The sequence below is a fragment of the Phyllobates terribilis genome, unplaced genomic scaffold (assembly GCF_046119375.1).
Source record: "Phyllobates terribilis strain yellow unplaced genomic scaffold, ASM4611937v1 Scaffold_138__1_contigs__length_4804227, whole genome shotgun sequence".
Lineage (NCBI taxonomy): Eukaryota > Metazoa > Chordata > Amphibia > Anura > Dendrobatidae > Phyllobates > Phyllobates terribilis.
This window is the reverse complement of record NW_027362898.1, coordinates 2,827,774-2,847,309: the sequence shown is the minus strand read 5'-3', so window position 1 is coordinate 2,847,309 and position 19,536 is coordinate 2,827,774. Positions and strand designations below refer to the sequence as shown.

The 19,536-nt window shown below is 54.2% G+C and overlaps 1 long non-coding RNA gene across 1 annotated transcript; it reads right to left on the bottom strand.

The window, feature by feature from the left end:
• Positions 1-10,463: 10,463 nt before the first annotated feature.
• LOC141205004 (uncharacterized) lies at positions 10,464-19,265 on the bottom strand. Its single transcript, XR_012275788.1, has 3 exons — positions 19,138-19,265; positions 10,998-11,060; positions 10,464-10,781 (listed from the first exon to the last, which is right to left on the bottom strand). It is a non-coding gene; the product is annotated as an uncharacterized lncRNA (long non-coding RNA).
• Positions 19,266-19,536: the final 271 nt, after the last annotated feature.

Below are 19,536 nucleotides of genomic sequence, written 5' to 3'. Positions count from 1 at the left end.
AGGGCAGGCAAGAGCCAGAGCGAGGGCAAGCCAGAGCCAAAGCGAGCTCGGGAAGGCTAGAGCCAGAGCGATAGCAGGCCGGAGCCAAGGCGAGAGCATGCCGGAGCCAGGGCGAGGGCAGGCCAGAGCCAGAGAGAGGGCAGGCCAGAGCCAGAGAGAGGGCAGGCCAGAGCCAGAGAGAGGGCAGGCTGGAGCCAGGGTGAGGGCAGGCCGGAGCCAGAGCCAAAGCGAGAGCAGGTCGGAGCCAAGGCTAGAGCAGGCCGGAATCAAGGCGAGGGCAGGCCGAAACCAGCGCGAGAGCAGGCCGGCCGGAGCCTGGGCGAGAGCAGGCCGGAGCCAAGGCGAGGACAGGCCAGAGCGAGAGCAGGCCGGAGCCAGGGCGAGGGCAGGCCCGAGCCAGAGTCAGAGCAGGCCGGAGCCAAGGCGAGGGCAGGCAAGGGACAGAGCTCGGGCAGGCCAGAGCCAAAGCGAGCTCGGGCAGGCTAGAGCCAGAACGATAGCAGGCCGGAGCCAAGGCGAGGGCAGGCCAGAGCCAGAGCGAGAGCAGGCCGGAGCCAAGGCAAGGGCAAGCCAGAGCCAGAGCGAGAGCAGGCCGGAGCAAAGGCCAGAGACAGTGCGAGAGCAGGCTGGAGCCAGGGCAAGGGCAGTCCGGAGCCAGAGCGAGAGTAGGCCAGAGCCAAGGCAAGGGCAGGCCAGAACCAGAACAAGAGAAGGCCAGAGCCAAGGCAAGGGCAGGCCGGAACCAGGGCGAGAGCAGGCCGGGGCCAGGGCGAGAGCACGCCGGAGCCAAGGCGAGAACAGGCCGGAGCCAAGGCGAGAGCAGGCCGGATCCAGAGCGAGGGCAGGCCGGAGCCAGTGCAAGGGCAGGCCGGAGCCAGTGCAAGGGCAGGCCAGAGCCTGAGCGATGGCAGGCTGGAGCCAGAGGGAGAGCAGGCCAGAGCAAGAGCGAGAGCAGGCCGGAGCCTGAGCGAGAGCAGGCCAGAGCGAGAGCAGGCGGAGCCATGGCGAAGGCAGGCCAGAGCCAAGGCGAGGGCAGGCCGGAGCCAGAGCGAGAGATGGCCGGAGCCAAGCCAAGGGCAGGCCAGTACCAGGGTGAGAGCAGGCCGGAGCCAGGGCGAGAGCAGGCCGGAGCCAAGGCGAGAGCAGGCCGGAGCCAAGGCGAAAGGAGGCCGGATACAGAGAGAGGACATGCCGGAGCCAGGGCGAGGACAGGCCAGAGCCAGAGAGAGGGCAGGCTGGAGCCAGGGTGAAGGCAGGACGGAGCCAGAGCAAGACCAGGCCAGATCCAGGGCGAAAGCAGGCCGGAGCCCGTGCGAGGGCAGGCCGGAGCCATAGCGAGAGCAGGCCGGAGCCAAGGTGAGGGCAGGCCAGAGCCAGAGAGAGAGCAAGCCGGAGCAAGGGCGAAAGCAGACGGGAGCCAAGGCAAGGGCAGGCCAGAGCCAGAGAGAGAGCAAGCCGGAGCAAGGGGCGAGAGAAGGCCAGAGCCAAGGAGAGAGCAGGCCAGATCCAGGGCGAGAGCAGGCCGGAGTCCGTGCGAGGGCAGGCCAGAGCCAGAACGAGAGTAGGCCAGAGCCAGAGCAATGGCAGGCCGGATCCAGAGCGAGAGCAGGCCAGAGCAAGAGCGAGAGCAGGCCAGAGCCTGGGCGAGAGCAGGCCAGAGCGAGAGCAGGTGGAGCCATGGTGAGGGCAGGCCGGAGCCAAGGCGAGGGCTGGCCAGAGCGAGAGCAGGCCGGAGCCAAGGAGAGGACAGGCCGGAGCCAAGGCGAGGGCAGGCCAGAGGCAGAGCCAGGGCAGGCCAGAGACAGAGCGAGAGCAGGCGAGAGACAAGGCGAGGGAAGGCCAAAGCAAGAGCGAGACCAGGCTGGAGACAACGCGAGGGCAGGCCAGAGCCAGAACGAGAGCAGGCCAGAGCCAGAGCGAGAGCAGGCCAGAGCCAGAGCAAGATAAGGCCGGAGCCAGGGCGAGGGAAGGCGGGAGCCAGAGCGAGGGCATGATGGAGTCAGTTCGAAGGCAGGCCGGAGCCAGGGCGAGGGCAGGCCGGAGCCAGGGCGAGAGCAGGCCGGAGCCAAGGTGAGGGCAGGCCGGAGCCAGAGAAGGAGCTGGCCGGAGCCAAGGCGAGGGCTGGCCAGAGCCAGAGCAAGGTCAGGCCGGAGCCAGAGCGAGAGCAGGTCGAAACAAGAGCAAGAGCAGGCCGGAGCCAGGGCGAGAGCAGGCTGGAGACAAGGCGAGGGCAGACCAGAGTCAGAGCGAGAGCAGGCCAGAGCCAAGGAGAGGGCAGGCAGGAGCCAAGGCGAGGTGGGCATTATAAAGAGGGGGGGTGACTGCATGGGGCATTAATTATATGGGGAGTGATATCCTGCATGGGGGGAATTATATGGGGGAGGTGACATCCTGCATGGGGCATTATATAGGGGGAGAGGTGACATCCTGCATGGGGTATTATAAAGAGGGGGGGTGACATCCTGCATGGGGCATTATATGGGGAGGGCAGGCCAGAGGCAGAGCCAGGGCAGGCCAGAGCCAGAACGAGAGCAGGCCAGAGCCAGAGCGAGGTCAGGCCGGACCCAGGGCGAGGGCAGGCCGGAGCCAGGGCGAGAGCAGGCTGGAGCATGGGCGAGAGCAGGCCGGAGCCAAGGCGAGGGCAGGCCGAAGCCAGAGCAGGTGCTGGCCTTCTGGAGCCAAGGCGAGGGCTGGCCAGAGCAAGGGCAGGCCAGAGCCAGGGCGAAGGCAGGCCGAAGCCAGAGCGAGAGGAGGCCGGAGCCAGGGTGAGAGCAGGCCGGAGCCAAGGCGAGGGTAGACCAGAGTCAGAGCGAGAGCAGGCCGGAGCCAAGGAGAGGGCAGGCCGGAGCCAAAGCGAGAGCAGGCCGGAGCCAAGGCGAGAGCAGGCCGGAGTCAAGGCAAGGGCAGGCCGAAACAAGCGCGAGAGCAGGCTGGAGCCAAGGCGAGGACAGCCCAGAGTGAGAGCAGGCCGGAGCCAAGGCGAGGGCAGGCAAGGGCCAGAGCCACAGCGAGCTCGGGCAGGCTAGAGCCAGAGCGATAGCAGGCCGGAGCCAAAGAGAGGGCAGGCCAGAGCCAGAGCGAGAGCATGCCGGAGCCAAGGCAAGGGCAAGCCAGAGCCAGAGCGAGAGCAGGCCGGAGCAAAGGCAAGGGCAGGCCAGAGACAGAGCGAGAGCAGGCCGGAGTCAGGGCACGGGCAGGCCGGAGCCAGAGCGAGAACAGGCCCTCGAGAGCAGGCCCGAGCCAGAGTCAGAGCAGGCCGGAGTCAAGGCGAGGGCAGGCAAGAGCCAGAGCGAGGGCAAGCCAGAGCCAAAGCGAGCTCGGGAAGGCTAGAGCCAGAGCGATAGCAGGCCGGAGCCAAGGCGAGAGCATGCCGGAGCCAGGGCGAGGGCAGGCCAGAGCCAGAGAGAGGGCAGGCCAGAGCCAGAGCGAGAACAGGCCCTCGAGAGCAGGCCCGAGCCAGAGTCAGAGCAGGCCGGAGTCAAGGCGAGGGCAGGCAAGAGCCAGAGCGAGGGCAAGCCAGAGCCAAAGCGAGCTCGGGAAGGCTAGAGCCAGAGCGATAGCAGGCCGGAGCCAAGGCGAGAGCATGCCGGAGCCAGGGCGAGGGCAGGCCAGAGCCAGAGAGAGGGCAGGCCAGAGCCAGAGAGAGGGCAGGCCAGAGCCAGAGAGAGGGCAGGCTGGAGCCAGGGTGAGGGCAGGCCGGAACCAGAGCCAAAGCGAGAGCAGGCCGGAGCCAAGGCTAGAGCAGGCCGGAATCAAGGCGAGGGCAGGCCGAAACCAGCGCGAGAGCAGGCTGGCCGGAGCCTGGGCGAGAGCAGGCCGGAGCCAAGGCGAGGACAGGCCAGAGCGAGAGCAGGCCGGAGCCAGGGCGAGGGCAGGCCCGACACAGAGTCAGAGCAGGCCGGAGCCAAGGCGAGGGCAGGCAAGGGACAGAGCTCGGGCAGGCCAGAGCCAAAGCGAGCTCGGGCAGGCTAGAGCCAGAACGATAGCAGGCCGGAGCCAAGGCGAGGGCAGGCCAGAGCCAGAGCGAGAGCAGGCCGGAGCCAAGGCAAGGGCAAGCCAGAGCCAGAGCGAGAGCAGGCCGGAGCAAAGGCAAGGGAAGGCCAGAGACAGTGCGAGAGCAGGCTGGAGCCAGGGCAAGGGCAGTCCGGAGCCAGAGCGAGAGTAGGCCAGAGCCAAGGCAAGGGCAGGCCAGAACCAGAACAAGAGAAGGCCGGAGCCAAGGCAAGGGCAGGCCGGAACCAGGGCGAGAGCAGGCCGGGGCCAGGGCGAGAGCACGCCAGAGCCAAGGCGAGAACAGGCCGGAGCCAAGGCGAGAGCAGGCCGGATCCAGAGCGAGGGCAGGCCGGAGCCAGTGCAAGGGCAGGCCGGAGCCAGTGCAAGGGCAGGCCAGAGCCTGAGCGATGGCAGGCTGGAGCCAGAGGGAGAGCAGGCCAGAGCAAGAGCGAGAGCAGGCCGGAGCCTGAGCGAGAGCAGGCCAGAGCGAGAGCAGGCGGAGCCATGGCGAAGGCAGGCCAGAGCCAAGGCGAGGGCAGGCCGGAGCCAGAGCGAGAGATGGCCGGAGCCAAGCCAAGGGCAGGCCAGTACCAGGGTGAGAGCAGGCCGGAGCCAGGGCGAGAGCAGGCCGGAGCCAAGGCGAGAGCAGGCCGGAGCCAAGGCGAAAGGAGGCCGGATACAGAGAGAGGACATGCCGGAGCCAGGGCGAGGACAGGCCAGAGCCAGAGAGAGGGCAGGCTGGAGCCAGGGTGAAGGCAGGACGGAGCCAGAGCAAGACCAGGCCAGATCCAGGGCGAAAGCAGGCCGGAGCCCGTGCGAGGGCAGGCCGGAGCCATAGCGAGAGCAGGCCGGAGCCAAGGTGAGGGCAGGCCAGAGCCAGAGAGAGAGCAAGCCGGAGCAAGGGCGAAAGCAGACGGGAGCCAAGGCAAGGGCAGGCCAGAGCCAGAGAGAGAGCAAGCCGGAGCAAGGGGCGAGAGAAGGCCAGAGCCAAGGAGAGAGCAGGCCAGATCCAGGGCGAGAGCAGGCCGGAGTCCGTGCGAGGGCAGGCCAGAGCCAGAACGAGAGTAGGCCGGAGCCAGAGCAATGGCAGGCCGGATCCAGAGCGAGAGCAGGCCAGAGCAAGAACGAGAGCAGGCCAGAGCCTGGGCGAGAGCAGGCCAGAGCGAGAGCAGGTGGAGCCATGGTGAGGGCAGGCCGGAGCCAAGGCGAGGGCTGGCCAGAGCGAGAGCAGGCCGGAGCCAAGGAGAGGACAGGCCGGAGCCAAGGCGAGGGCAGGCCAGAGGCAGAGCCAGGGCAGGCCAGAGACAGAGCGAGAGCAGGCGAGAGACAAGGCGAGGGAAGGCCAAAGCAAGAGCGAGACCAGGCTGGAGACAACGCGAGGGCAGGCCAGAGCCAGAACGAGAGCAGGCCAGAGCCAGAGCGAGAGCAGGCCAGAGCCAGAGCAAGATAAGGCCGGAGCCAGGGCGAGGGAAGGCGGGAGCCAGAGCGAGGGCATGATGGAGTCAGTTAGAAGGCAGGCCGGAGCCAGGGCGAGGGCAGGCCGGAGCCAGGGCGAGAGCAGGCCGGAGCCAAGGTGAGGGCAGGCCGGAGCCAGAGAAGGAGCTGGCCGGAGCCAAGGCGAGGGCTGGCCAGAGCCAGAGCAAGGTCAGGCCGGAGCCAGAGCGAGAGCAGGTCGAAACAAGAGCAAGAGCAGGCCGGAGCCAGGGCGAGAGCAGGCTGGAGACAAGGCGAGGGCAGACCAGAGTCAGAGCGAGAGCAGGCCAGAGCCAAGGAGAGGGCAGGCAGGAGCCAAGGCGAGGTGGGCATTATAAAGAGGGGGGGTGACATCCTGCATGGGGCATTAATTATATGGGGAGTGATATCCTGCATGGGGGGAATTATATGGGGGAGGTGACATCCTGCATGGGGCATTATATAGGGGGAGAGGTGACATCCTGCATGGGGTATTATAAAGAGGGGGGGTGACATCCTGCATGGGGCATTATATGGGGAGGGCAGGCCAGAGGCAGAGCCAGGGCAGGCCAGAGCCAGAACGAGAGCAGGCCAGAGCCAGAGCGAGGTCAGGCCGGAGCCAGGGCGAGGGCAGGCCGGAGCCAGGGCGAGAGCAGGCTGGAGCATGGGCGAGAGCAGGCCGGAGCCAAGGCGAGGGCAGGCCGAAGCCAGAGCAGGTGCTGGCCTTCTGGAGCCAAGGCGAGGGCTGGCCAGAGCAAGGGCAGGCCGGAGCCAGGGCGAAGCCAGAGCGAGAGGAGGCCGGAGCCAGGGTGAGAGCAGGCCGGAGCCAAGGCGAGGGTAGACCAGAGTCAGAGCGAGAACAGGCCGGAGCCAAGGAGAGGGCAGGCCGGAGCCAAGGCGAGGGCAGGCCAGAGGCAGAGCCAGGGCAAGCCAGAGCGAGAGCAGGCCAGAGACAAGGCGAGGGAAGGCCTAAGCAAGAGCGAGACCAGGCTGGAGACAAGGGCAGGCCAGAGCCAGAACGAGAGCAGGCCAGAGCCAGAGCGAGAGCAGGCCAGAGCCAGAGCGAGATCAGGCCGGAGCCAGGGCGAGGGAAGGCCGGAGCCAGAGCGAGGGCATGCCGGACCCAGTTAGAAGGCAGGCCGGAGCCAGGGCGAGAGCAGGCCGGAGCCAGAGAAGGAGCTGGCCAGAGCCAAGGCGAGGGCTGGCCAGAGCCAGAGCAAGGTCAGGCCGGAGCCAGGGCGAGAGCAGGCCGAAGCAAGAGCAAGAGCAGGCCGGAGCCAGGGTGAGAGCAGGCCGGAGCCAAGGCCCTCGAGGGCAGACCAGAGTCAGAGCGAGAGCAGGCCGGAGCCAAGAAGAGGGCAGGCCGGAGCCACAGCGAGAGCAGGCCAGAGGCAGAGCCAGGGCAGGCCAGATCCAGAGCGAGAGTGGGCCGGATCCAGGGCGAGGGCAGGCCAGAGCCAGAAAGAGAGCAGGCCAGAGCCAAGGCAAGGGCAGGCCAGAGCCAGAGAGAGAGCAGGTCGGAGCCAGGGCGAGAGCAGGCTGGAGCCAATGCGAGGGTTGGCCAGAACCAGAGCATGGGCAGGCCGGAGTCAGGGAGAGGGCAGGCCGGAGCCAGAGCGAGAGCAGGCCAGAGCCAAGGCGAGAGCAGGCCGGAGCCAAGGCGAGAGCAGGCCGGAGCCAAGGCGAGGGTAGGCCAGAGCCAGGGCGAGGGCAGGTCAGAGTCAGAGCGAGAGTAGGCTGGAGCCAAGGCGAAGGCAGGCCAGAAAAAGAGCGAGAGAGATCAGGCCAGCGTCAAGACGAGGGCAGGCCAGAGCCAGAGGAAGAGCAGGCCGGAGCCAAGGCATGGGCAGGCCAGAGCCAGAGAGAGAGCAGGCCGGAGTGAGGGCGGGGGCAGGCCAGAGCCAGAGCGAGAGCAGGTCAGAGGCAGGGAGAGAGCAGGCCGGAGCCAATGCGAGGTCTGGCCGAAGCCAGAGCGAGGGCAGGCCGGAGTCAGGGCGAGGGCAGGCCGGAGCCAGAGTGAGAGCAGGCCGGAACCAGGGCGAAGGCAAGCCAGAGCCAAGGCGAGAGCAGGAAAGAGCCAGGGAGAGAGCAGGCCGGAGCAGAGTTGAGGGCAGGCCGGAGCAAGAGTGAGAGCAGGCCGGAGCCGAGGCGAGGGTAGGCAAGAGCCAGAGAGAGAGCAGGTCAGAGCCAGGGCGAGAGCAGGCTGGAGCCAATGCGAGGGTTGGCCGGAGCCAGAGCAAGGGCAGGCCGGAGCCAGAGCGAGAGCAGGTCAGAGCCAAGGCGAGAGCAGGCCGGAACCAGGGCGAGAGTAGACCGGAGCCAAGGCGAGGGCAGGCCAGAGCCAGTGCGAGAGCAGGCCGGAGCCAGAGGGAGAGCAGGACAGAGCCAGAGCGAGAGCAGGACAGAGCCAGGGCAAAGCCAGGCCAGAGCGAGAGCAGGCCAGAGCCAGGATATTTCAAAGCAAGCAGACCTCTAATATGGGTCATAGAAGTATGTATAGATTTACATTTCTATAACTTTATGCCCATATTAGAGGTCTGATAAGTCCTAGGGAGTGACAGATTCCCTTTAAAGCTTGTGTTGTGGTTGGCCTCTAGCCCGGTGTCTCATGTGTTGGGTTTGCCCACTCCGGGTCCTCCTGAAGGAGGAAGTAGGATTTCTCATTTTATTTTGTGCTTTTGGCTTCTTGCCCAGTGATAGGGGCGGATCTCATCCTCTCAGGCCTAGCCCAACCCTAACCCTAGCCCTAACCCTAACCCTAGAGTTTATATTTTACGCCGTTTAGACAACTTTATTCTTCGAGTCAGTGCGATTACAGCGATACCAGAATCATATCGGGTTTTTATGATTGACAGCTGTCACACACTAAAAGACGCATTTTTTCGTAAAATCTAGTTTTTGCATCGCCATATTTTGAGAGCTATAATTTTTCCATATTTTGGCCGACAGAGTCATGTGACGTCTTGTTTTTTGCGGGATGAGTTGACGTTTTTATTGGTGCCATTTTCAGGCACGTGACATATTTTGATCGCTCTCTATTCCGATTAATGGGAGGCAGAATAATCAAAAAACAACAATTCAGGAATTGTTTTTTTGTTTTTTTTTATGCTGTTCCGCGTGTGGTAAAATTGATAAGGTAGCTTTATTCTTCGGGTCAGTACATTTACAGTGGTACCACATTTATATCGATTTTCGATGTTTTGGCGCTTTTACACAATAAAAGCTATTTTATAGAAAAAATAATTTTTTTGCATCGCTTTATTCTGAGAGCTATAACTTTTTTATTTTTCGGCTGATGAAGCTGTATGGCGGCTTGTTTTTTGCGGGACAAGATGACGTTTTCAGTGGTATGATTATTATTTAAATTCGTCTTTTTGATCGCGTGTTATTCCATTTTTTGTTTGGCGGTATGATGATAAAGCATTGTTTTTTGCTTCATTTTTTTTTTTTTTTTTTTTTACCATGTTCACTGAAGGGGCTAACTAGTGGGACAGTTTTATAGGTCAGGTCATTCCGGACGCGGCGATACCAAATATGTGTACTTTTATTGGTTTTTTTTTTCATAATAATATTTATTGATGGGTACATTATATTTTTATTTTTGGTGGATTATTTATTTTTTTTTTTTTATTTTCTTCACTTACTGACACTTTTTTTACTTTTATTCTTTGTCCCACTATGGGACTTTCACTTTTTTTATTCTGATCGCCTGTATAGCATAGGGATGGAGCACCAGCCCTGTGCTATACAGGCTGTCAGCGCTGCAAATGCAGAAGATACTTTGGTCATGCACTGCGCATGCCAAAATATCTTCCTGCTGTCTGGTGACCCAGATGTTGTCATGACGACATTGGGTCGTCATGGCAACATCCAGGAAGCCGCGGCAGACATCGCTGGACGCCGGCAGGAGAGGTGAGTATCCCGATCACCTCCCCTTGCCCCCGCAATGCTGCGATCGACTCAGCTGCGACAATCGGCTGAAACCTGAGCTTTAAAGGGGTTAAACTACAACTCAAATGTCAGCCCCTAATTCAATAGGAACCAAAGATCTGAGAACAGAGAATGATAATAAAATAATTTGTCCACATAAATGGCAAAACTACCCAAAAATGGAGCCCCATAAAGATGTCCCAACTTGACCTCCACCACCCACCTATCGCCAGCAATTTCTCATTTAGACAAGGGGTTGTCCTGAAAATGTCTTATTACAGAGTGTTCCCGGCAATCCATGATAAATCCGGTGGATACATTATAAGTATACCAAAGCTTAAAAGTAAAGAGCTACTTACCTGGACTCGTCCTCTTCCAGCTGTCAGGTTATAGTGACACAAGATGGCAGCAGTGTAGAAATTTATACATTCTATTCCAATTGTGATGTCTATGATGTCATGTGCCTTGTGATGTCATAATAGCTATCACTGTCATTTCAAATTTACAATGGCAAGAAAAAGTTGATTTCATGGTTTAAGAAAAAATATGGTGGGTAATTGCAGCCTGTGATTATTTTACATATTGTTATTAATATTTGTCATGTCCTTCACTGCTGCCTCCTGCACTGCTTTTTATATACTGTTTATTTTAATAATGGACAATTCACAAGCCCTGCATGTAGAATATATAGTTAGTGGCCTCTGTTGAATGACTAGATGCCTATTAGAGCAATAAGATATACTCTATGTCTACAATCTTTTGGCTGAGTCTAAGGGCTCATACTCATCTGCGTTTAAATCACACAAGTGCAATCTGATAAAAAAAAATTGGATTGCACTCTGACTCTTGTTATTGAATGATTATGTGTTCATCTGTGATTTTTTTTTTCCCAGCTCGGATCGAACTGAGACAAAAAAATCACAGCATGCTGCAAGTGGCTGCATATATCAGACGAGACTCGCCAATGCAAGTCAATGTGTGCGAGAAAAAAAAAGCACAGCAAACGGACCATGCTTATGCCATCCATATAGCGTCCATATAATACGCATCTATGTAACACCTTTCAGTGACTGTGGCGGCATCTCAGCACACAAATCCTGTATCTCAGATCTTTGTCTGGCCTTGTCTTCTGTGTTTTGGCCATCATGCCAACAAGACAAGGGTGACTGGGGCAAGAGACATGCTGGTGAGGGGGTTGTTGGCTGCCGTGATGCTGGTAATGGAGGCGGCTGCCAAGATGCTGGCACTGGAGGTGGTGGTGATGGCTGCTGTGATGCTGGTACTGGATGGTGGGTCTGCTGAGTGCCCTTCTTGGGGGGTCTAATGACTGGGTTTGGTTGTCCTCAGAAAGTTGCCAGGATTGTGCAAAGCAGTCATCAAAGCAAAAGGTGGCTACTTTGAAGAACCTAGAATATAAGACATATTTTCAGTTGTTTCACACTTTTTTGTTAAGTATATAATTCCACATGTGTTAATTCATAGTTTTGATGCCTTCAGTGTGAATGTACAATTTTCATAGTCAAGAAAATACAGAAAAATCTTTAAATGAGAAGGTGTGTCCAAACTTTTGGTCTGTACTGTACGGCCTTTCTTTTTAAGAGCCACATCACCACTCTTCCTACCCTGTTGTCGCTCGTGGCAGCACTGGTCCCGGCAACTGCTCCATAATCTTGTCACTACACCCACTGGAAAGAAAAGTGGAAGAGATTATATACAATTTTTATAGGTAAAGGATGCTGTATGTAATAACATGTATAGCGTGTATTCTAATATCACTGCTAGCAGGGGCTGGCTGGCAAATTTTAGCCTGGGGGCAAGCACACAGCAGTGGTCCATGAGTAGCGGCCCATCCTTAAAGGTCATTTTCCCACAAACAATAGTATATTTTAATCAATAGGTCTTGGAGTAATAATAATTTCCACAATTGGATGTGATATAATAATGTTCCTGTGCTGAGATAATCTTATAAATGTGCCCCTGCTGTGTACTGTGTAATGGCTGTGTCTGACCGTGCAGGAACATGGTCTGATCATACCACATCTCCTGGGCAGGGGGGGAGAAAAAGAGGATACAGGCAGGATAGCAGGGGATCACAGAGGATTCTTTTTTTGAGTAAAACATTTCATTGCCTGTTTTTAAACAATATTTTAGCTCAAAGAAAGACTCAGCTGTGATCCCCTGCTGTAATGTATATATACTCTCATTATATATAGATGATTAGCGTGCACACAGTCTGTAGGTCAAGGTGCAGGTACACGGGATGTGGAATCCCCAGAATCGGCGTAGATTAAATCACCGCACATTCTAGTTTCATGATGCAAACTAAAGTCTATTTGAAGACATGCAATAAGACACATTTAAGGTGCAGGGAATAATGCAACAGGAAATGAACGTTTTGACCCATCGTTTGCATCTTGAAACTAGAGTGTGCAGTGATTTAATCGATGCTATATACTCTTTTGCTTCCCCCCCTGCCCAGTAGCTGTGGTATGATCAGACCATGTTCCTGCACAGTCAGACACAGCCATTACACAGTACACAGCAGGGGCACATTTATAACATTATCTCAGCACAGGGACATTATTATATCACATCCAATTGTGGAAGTTATTATTATTCCAAGATCTATTGATTAAAATATACTTTTGTTCGCAGAAAACCCCTTCAACATGTTTATTACCAGCTGCTTCATAGGCTATATTCACACAAACGTATTGTCTAAGTGCTGCCCGTGGAGAAAAATGACAGCACTTGGTCCAGTTCAGGTGAGCATTTAAAACTGGTAATACATAAGCATAATATGTACAATGTCTGACCACTACAACACGGATTTAGGTTGTTAGAGGTGTAATGCAAGTAATCCAAGGTACGCTGTGCTTTTCTACACTCCTAAACAGAGTAAGGCTAAGTGCCCACAATGCAGAAATGCTGAGAATTTTTCCAGAGCGTTTCTGCATCTCCCTGGCAGAAAAAACGCATGCGGATTCTATGAGTTTTCCTGCCAGGGACAAGCAGAAGTGAAGCGCTCTTCACATGCATTTCCGCATGCGGGTTGTCAAGCGCTTTGCAAGCGATTTTAGCATCACTTGGAAAGTGCTGGAGAACTTGGTCACACTATATAAATCCATGCAACCGGTATGGATTTATATAGTGTGACCGTAAAAGAATGGTAAAAAATAAATATTATACTTACCTTCTGACGGCCCCTGGTCTCCTTATCCGATGCGTCCGGTCTTCCCGGTGTCTTGCGGTTGTGTAAAAGGACCTGCCATGACGTCATTTAGTCATGTGACGGGTCAAGCGACCGCCGACGTCAGCGGTCGCGTGACCTGTCACGTGACTAAATGACGTCATGGCAGGTCCTTTTAGACCATCATGAGCTGCCAGGAAGCCAGGACGCATCGCTATGGAGACCGGGGGCCATCAGAAGGTAAGTATAATGTATATTTTTTATTTTAATTCTTTTTTTTTTACAGGTACTATGGTACCCGGGTCTGGAGGAGAGTCTCTTCTTCTCCAAATCCGGGTACCATCCGCACATTGAATCGCTAAATATCTGCATGTGCACATGTAGTCATGCGGATATTATGCAATTCAATGCAAGTCAATGGCGGCGAAAACGCTGCGATTACACAAAATAATTGGTAGTGCGGCGGATTTTTCCGCATTGATAATCCGCAGCGGAAATTTCCGCAGCATGTGCACAGCAGATGCGGATTATCATTGGGGAACATAGCAGACCTTCTACCAAGCGTTTTTTAAGCGTTTCTGCAGCGGAATTGCCGTTGTGGAAACGCTTAAAAAACGCATAGTGGGCACACAGCCTAAAGGTGGCCACACATAAGCACAGGTCTGCCAGATAGATACCTAGGAATTATTATTTTGTGTATTATTTCCTACATACTTGATCGAGCAAGTCATCAATGTAAAAGTCAACTCCACATTATAGTATATGATGTACGAGTCACTAATTATCATGTGTGTCCCATCTGATGTCTGTGCACACAGTGAACATATTATACCACATACAATACAATATACATAGGAGAATATATGACTGATATATAGAGATGAGCAACTTCATTTGCAGGACCCTGATCCAATGGTCAGATGAATATTCAGTGGCTGCTGGATAGGAGCCCTGACAGCCTCCTACCTGACACCATTCTCTTTCTCTTCCTTTGATTTGTAGCCAGGCACAATGTCATGTATGTGTCACGCCAAAAAGATGACATCATGCAAAGACTATAATCAAAAGAGGAGTCAGAGATGCCGGCAGGCGGGAGGAGGCTCGCGGGGCTCTGGTCTGGTGGCCACAGACTACTGACGGGACTGTTTGACCAGTGTCCTGCGAATCAATTCGCTCATCTGTACTGGAATAAGATATATTATGACTACATACATCAGATATTACATACAGAATAGCATGTGACAGTTACAGTTATATGAAAAAGTTTGGGCACCCCTATTAATCTTAAGCTTAATGTTTTTTTAAAATTTGTGTTTTTGCAACAGCTATTTCAGTTTGATATATGTAATAACTGTTGGACACAGTAATGTTTCTGCCTTGAAATGAGGTTTATTGTACTAACAGAAAATGTGCAATCTTCATTCAAACAAAATTTGACAGGTGCATAAGTATGGGCACCTCACCAGAAAAGTGACATTAATATTTAGTAGATCCTCCTTTTGCAAAAATAACAACCTCTAGTCGCTTCCTGTAGCTCTTAATGATTTCCTGGATCCTGGATGAAGGTATTTTTGACCATTCCTCTTTACAAAACAATTCCAGTTCAGTTAAGTTTGATGGTCGCCGAGCATGGACAGCCCTCTTCAAATGATCCCACAGATGTTCAATGATATTCAGGTCTGGGGACTGGGATGGCCATTCCAGAACATTGTAATTGTTCCTCTGCATGAATGCCTGAGTAGATTTGGAGCGGTGTTTTGGATCATTGTCTTGCTGAAAGATCCATCCCCTGCGTAACTTCAACTTTATCACTGATTCTTGAACATTATTGTCAAGAATCTGCTGATACTGAGTGGAATCCATGCGTCCCTCAACTTTAACAAGATTCCCGGTGCCGGCATTGGCCACACAGCCCCAAAGCATGATGGAACCTCCACCAAATGTTACTGTGGGTAGCAAGTGTTTTTCTTGGAATGCTGTGGTTTTTTGCCGCCATGCATAACGCCTTTTTGTATGACCAAACAACTCAATCTTGGTTTCATCAGTCCACAGGACCTTCTTCCAAAAAGAAATTGGCTTCTCCAAATGTGCTTTTGCATACCTCAGTCGACTCTGTTTGTGGCGTGCTTGCAGAAACGGCTTCTTTCGCATCACTCTCTCATACAGTTTCTCCTTGTGCAAAGTGCGTTGTATAGTTGACCGATGCACAGTGACACCATCTGCAGCAAGTTGATGCTGCAGCTCTCTGGAGGTGGTCTGAGGATTGTCCTTGACTGATCTCGCCATTCTTCTCCTCTGCCTTTCTGATATTTTTCTTGGCCTGCCACTTCTGGCCTTAACAAGAACTGTCCCTGTGTTCTTTCATTTCCTTACTATATTCCTCACAGTGGAAACTGACAGGTTAAATCTCTGAGACAGCTTTTTGTATCCTTCCCCTGAACAACTATGTTGAATAATCTTTGTTTTCAGATCATTTGACAGTTGTTTTGAGGAGCCCATGATGCCACTCTTCAGAGGAGATTCAAACAGGAGAACAACTTGCAAGTGGCCACTTTAAGTAGCTTTTCTCATGATTGCATACACCTGGCTATGAAGTTCAAAGCTCAATGAGGTTACAAAACCAAAAAAAGTGCTTTAGTACGTCAGTAAAAAGTAGGTAGGAGTATTTAAAACAAGAAAATAATAAGGGTGCCCATACTTATGCACCTGTCAAATTTTGTTTGAATGCAGATTGCACATTTTCTGTTAGTACAATAAACCTCATTTCAAGGCAGAAACATTACTGTGTCCAACAGTTATTACATATATCAAACTGAAATAGCTGTTGCAAAAACACCAATTTTTAAAAAACATTAGGCTTAAGATTAATAGGGGTGCCCAAACTTTTTCATATAACTGTATATACCACACTATGAGCACAGACATCAGATATTACACCAGTGACATATTATCCTCTGTATAACATTGGATGCCTGTATCAAAGTCCATCACATCCAGTATACAGCATAATATGTGATGGTATGCGATATACTGGGATACAGACATCACATATTCATACCTCTCAACTTTTGAAGAACAGAAAGGGGGACAGAAAGAGGCTATGCGCGGCAAATTTTGGCCTCGCCCCTGGTCACACCCCAATCCACGCCCATTTACCATTATCTTTCTCGCCCGGCAGGAGGAGTTGTCAGAGGGGCGCTGGTAGTGAGGGAAATTCAGCAGACGGCCGAGACTGCAAGGCCCAGACCCAAATCCAGGACTGTCCACTGTATCCAGGGCAGCTGGGACTAGAGATGAGCAGATGGATTCCGGGGCCTCCAGTCGGGGGTCCGGGTCAGTGCTACCTGGCGGCTGGACTGGAGGCCATGAGTCTCTTATCTTCCGGGGCAGTGCGGCCTCATCTGTGAGTCCTGCTCATCTCTTGTTGGGACCTGAGGGTTATTTTTTGTTCCCTCATTCACAGTCGGAGCCGCCAGAACTTTCTCATCTTTATGTAGATTCATTATACGACATCTGGCTTTCTTGTGGTGGCTCTTACTGTATATTGGGGGCTATGCGAGGGCTCATACTGTAGGTAGGGGTGGTGTGTGCTAATACTGTATGTACGGGGTTGTGTGGGGGCTCATACTGTATATAGGGGGATGTCAGCATACTTAAATCTGCTCAATATTAAGTGATAATATAAATATACAAAAAATATATAATTAATATGATAATATTAATATTGAGCTGAATTAATTTGAACCTATTGGTTCGGGCTCCACAACAGTCACGGTCTCTCACGTGGCCCCTTGGGAAAATTAATCTCCCACCCCTGCCTATTTCAAAGCGCTATGTTAAAAATCACACAGACATCATACACACAGCGGGCACAACCATCACACAGACATCATACACACAGCGGGCACAACCATCACACAGACATCATACACACAGCGGGCACAACCATCACACAGACATCACACACACAGCGGGCACAACCATCACACAGACATCACACACACAGCGGGCACAACCATCACACAGACATCACACACACAGCGGGCACAACCATCACACAGACATCACACACACAGCGGGCACAACCATCACACAGACATCACACACACAGCGGGCACAACCATCACACGGACATCACACACACAGCGGGCACAACCATCACACGGACATCACACACACAGCGGGCACAACCATCACACGGACATCACACACACAGCGGGCACAACCATCACACAGACATCATACACACAGCGGGCACAACCATCACACAGACATCACACACACAGCGGGCACAACCATCACACAGACATCACACACACAGCGGGCACAACCATCACACAGACATCACACACACAGCGGGCACAACCATCACACAGACATCACACAGACATCACACACACAGCGGGCACAACCATCACACAGACATCACACACACAGCGGGCACAACCATCACACAGACATCACACACACAGCGGGCAAAACCATCACACAGACATCATACACACAGCGGGCACAACCATCATACAGACATCATACACACAGTGGGCACAGACATCATACACACAGCGGGCACAACCATCACACAGACATCATACACACAGCAGGCACAACCATCACACGGACATCATACACACAACGGGCACAACCATCACACGGACATCATACACACAGCGGGCGCAATCATCACACGGACATCATACACACAGCGGGCGCAACCATCACACGGACATCATACACACAGCGGGCGCAACCATCACACGGACATCATACACACAGCGAGCGCAACCATCACACGGACATCATACACACAGCGGGCACAACCATCACACGGACATCATACACACAGCGGGCACAACCATCACACGGACATCATACACACAGCGGGCACAACCATTACACGGACATCATACACACAACGGGCACAACCATCACACGGACATCATACACACAGCAGGCACAACCATCACACAGACATCATACACACAGCAGGCACAACCATCACACGGACATCATACACACAACGGGGCACAACCATCACACAGACATCATACACACAGCGGGCACAACCATCACACGGACATCATACACACAGCGGGCACAACCATCACACGGACATCATACACACAGCGGGCACAACCATCACACAGACATCATACACACAGCGGGCACAACCATCACACAGACATCATACACACAGCGGGCACAACCATCACACAGACATCATACACACAGCAGGCACAACCATCACACGGACATCATACACACAGCGGGCACAACCATCACACAGACATCACACACACAGCGGGCACAACCATCACACAGACATCATACACACAGCGGGCACAACCATCACACAGACATCATACACACAGCAGGCACAACCATCACACGGACATCATACACACAGCGGGCACAACCATCACACAGACATCATACACACAGCGGGCACAACCATCACACAGACATCATACACACAGCGGGCACAACCATCACACAGACATCATACACACAGCAGGCACAACCATCACACGGACATCATACACACAGCGGGCACAACCATCACACGGACATCATACACACAGCGGGCACAACCATCACACGGACATCATACACACAGCAGGCACAACCATCACACAGACATCATACACACAGCGGGCACAACCATCACACGGACATCATACACACAGCGGGCACAACCATCACACGGACATCATACACACAGCGGGCACAACCATCACACAGACATCATACACACAGCGGGCACAACCATCACACAGACATCATACACACAGCGGGCACAACCATCACACAGACATCATACACACAGCAGGCACAACCATCACACGGACATCATACACACAGCGGGCACAACCATCACACAGACATCACACACACAGCGGGCACAACCATCACACAGACATCATACACACAGCGGGCACAACCATCACACAGACATCATACACACAGCAGGCACAACCATCACACGGACATCATACACACAGCGGGCACAACCATCACACAGACATCATACACACAGCGGGCACAACCATCACACAGACATCATACACACAGCGGGCACAACCATCACACAGACATCATACACACAGCAGGCACAACCATCACACGGACATCATACACACAGCGGGCACAACCATCACACGGACATCATACACACAGCGGGCACAACCATCACACGGACATCATACACACAGCAGGCACAACCATCACACAGACATCATACACACAGCGGGCACAACCATCACACAGACATCATACACACAGCGGGCACAACCATCACACAGACATCATACACACAGCGGGCACAACATGACATGTATATATTCCCTTCTTCTCCATCATGTCTCCAGTGGCAGTGGTGGGGCCTGGTGTTTGCAATCAGCAGCAGAGTATGGGCTGTACGCAGGAGAGCTGTCAGCCCTGCAGTGTCCCTAAATCCCCTTCCCATCCCCCCTAGTCCCGACTGCAGAGCTGCTGGTGACATTGCATGAGCCCCCTCCCATCCTGTAATAACAGCAGCCACAGATGGGAGAGGCTGCGGGTCTCCCCCTCACCTCAGGACCGCACCTTGTTGTCATGTCCTCCGCAGACTTGGCCCCGCCCCCTGACCCCTCACCTCCTCATGCTGTGCGGTCTCTGCACAGTAGAATTCCTCTGCCCTGATGCCGGGGAGGAGCAGAGAGCGGGAGGCGGAGCTACAAGGGGTCACACACAGCATGGAAAGCCTGCGTGTCTGGAGGAAAAGCCCAGTGCCCAGCAGCGCCCCTGCCGGGAGAAGAGCTGAGCCGGGCCGGGACTGAGCCCTCAAATCGGGACAGGCCCAGGGAATAGGGGAGGCTTGTTAGCTCTGGATATTATACCCGCCTCCTATTATCCTGTATATAATATGGGATGTCTGGGCCTATAGTATATATATTATACCACCTACAGGCTAATATGTAACTAGTGCACAT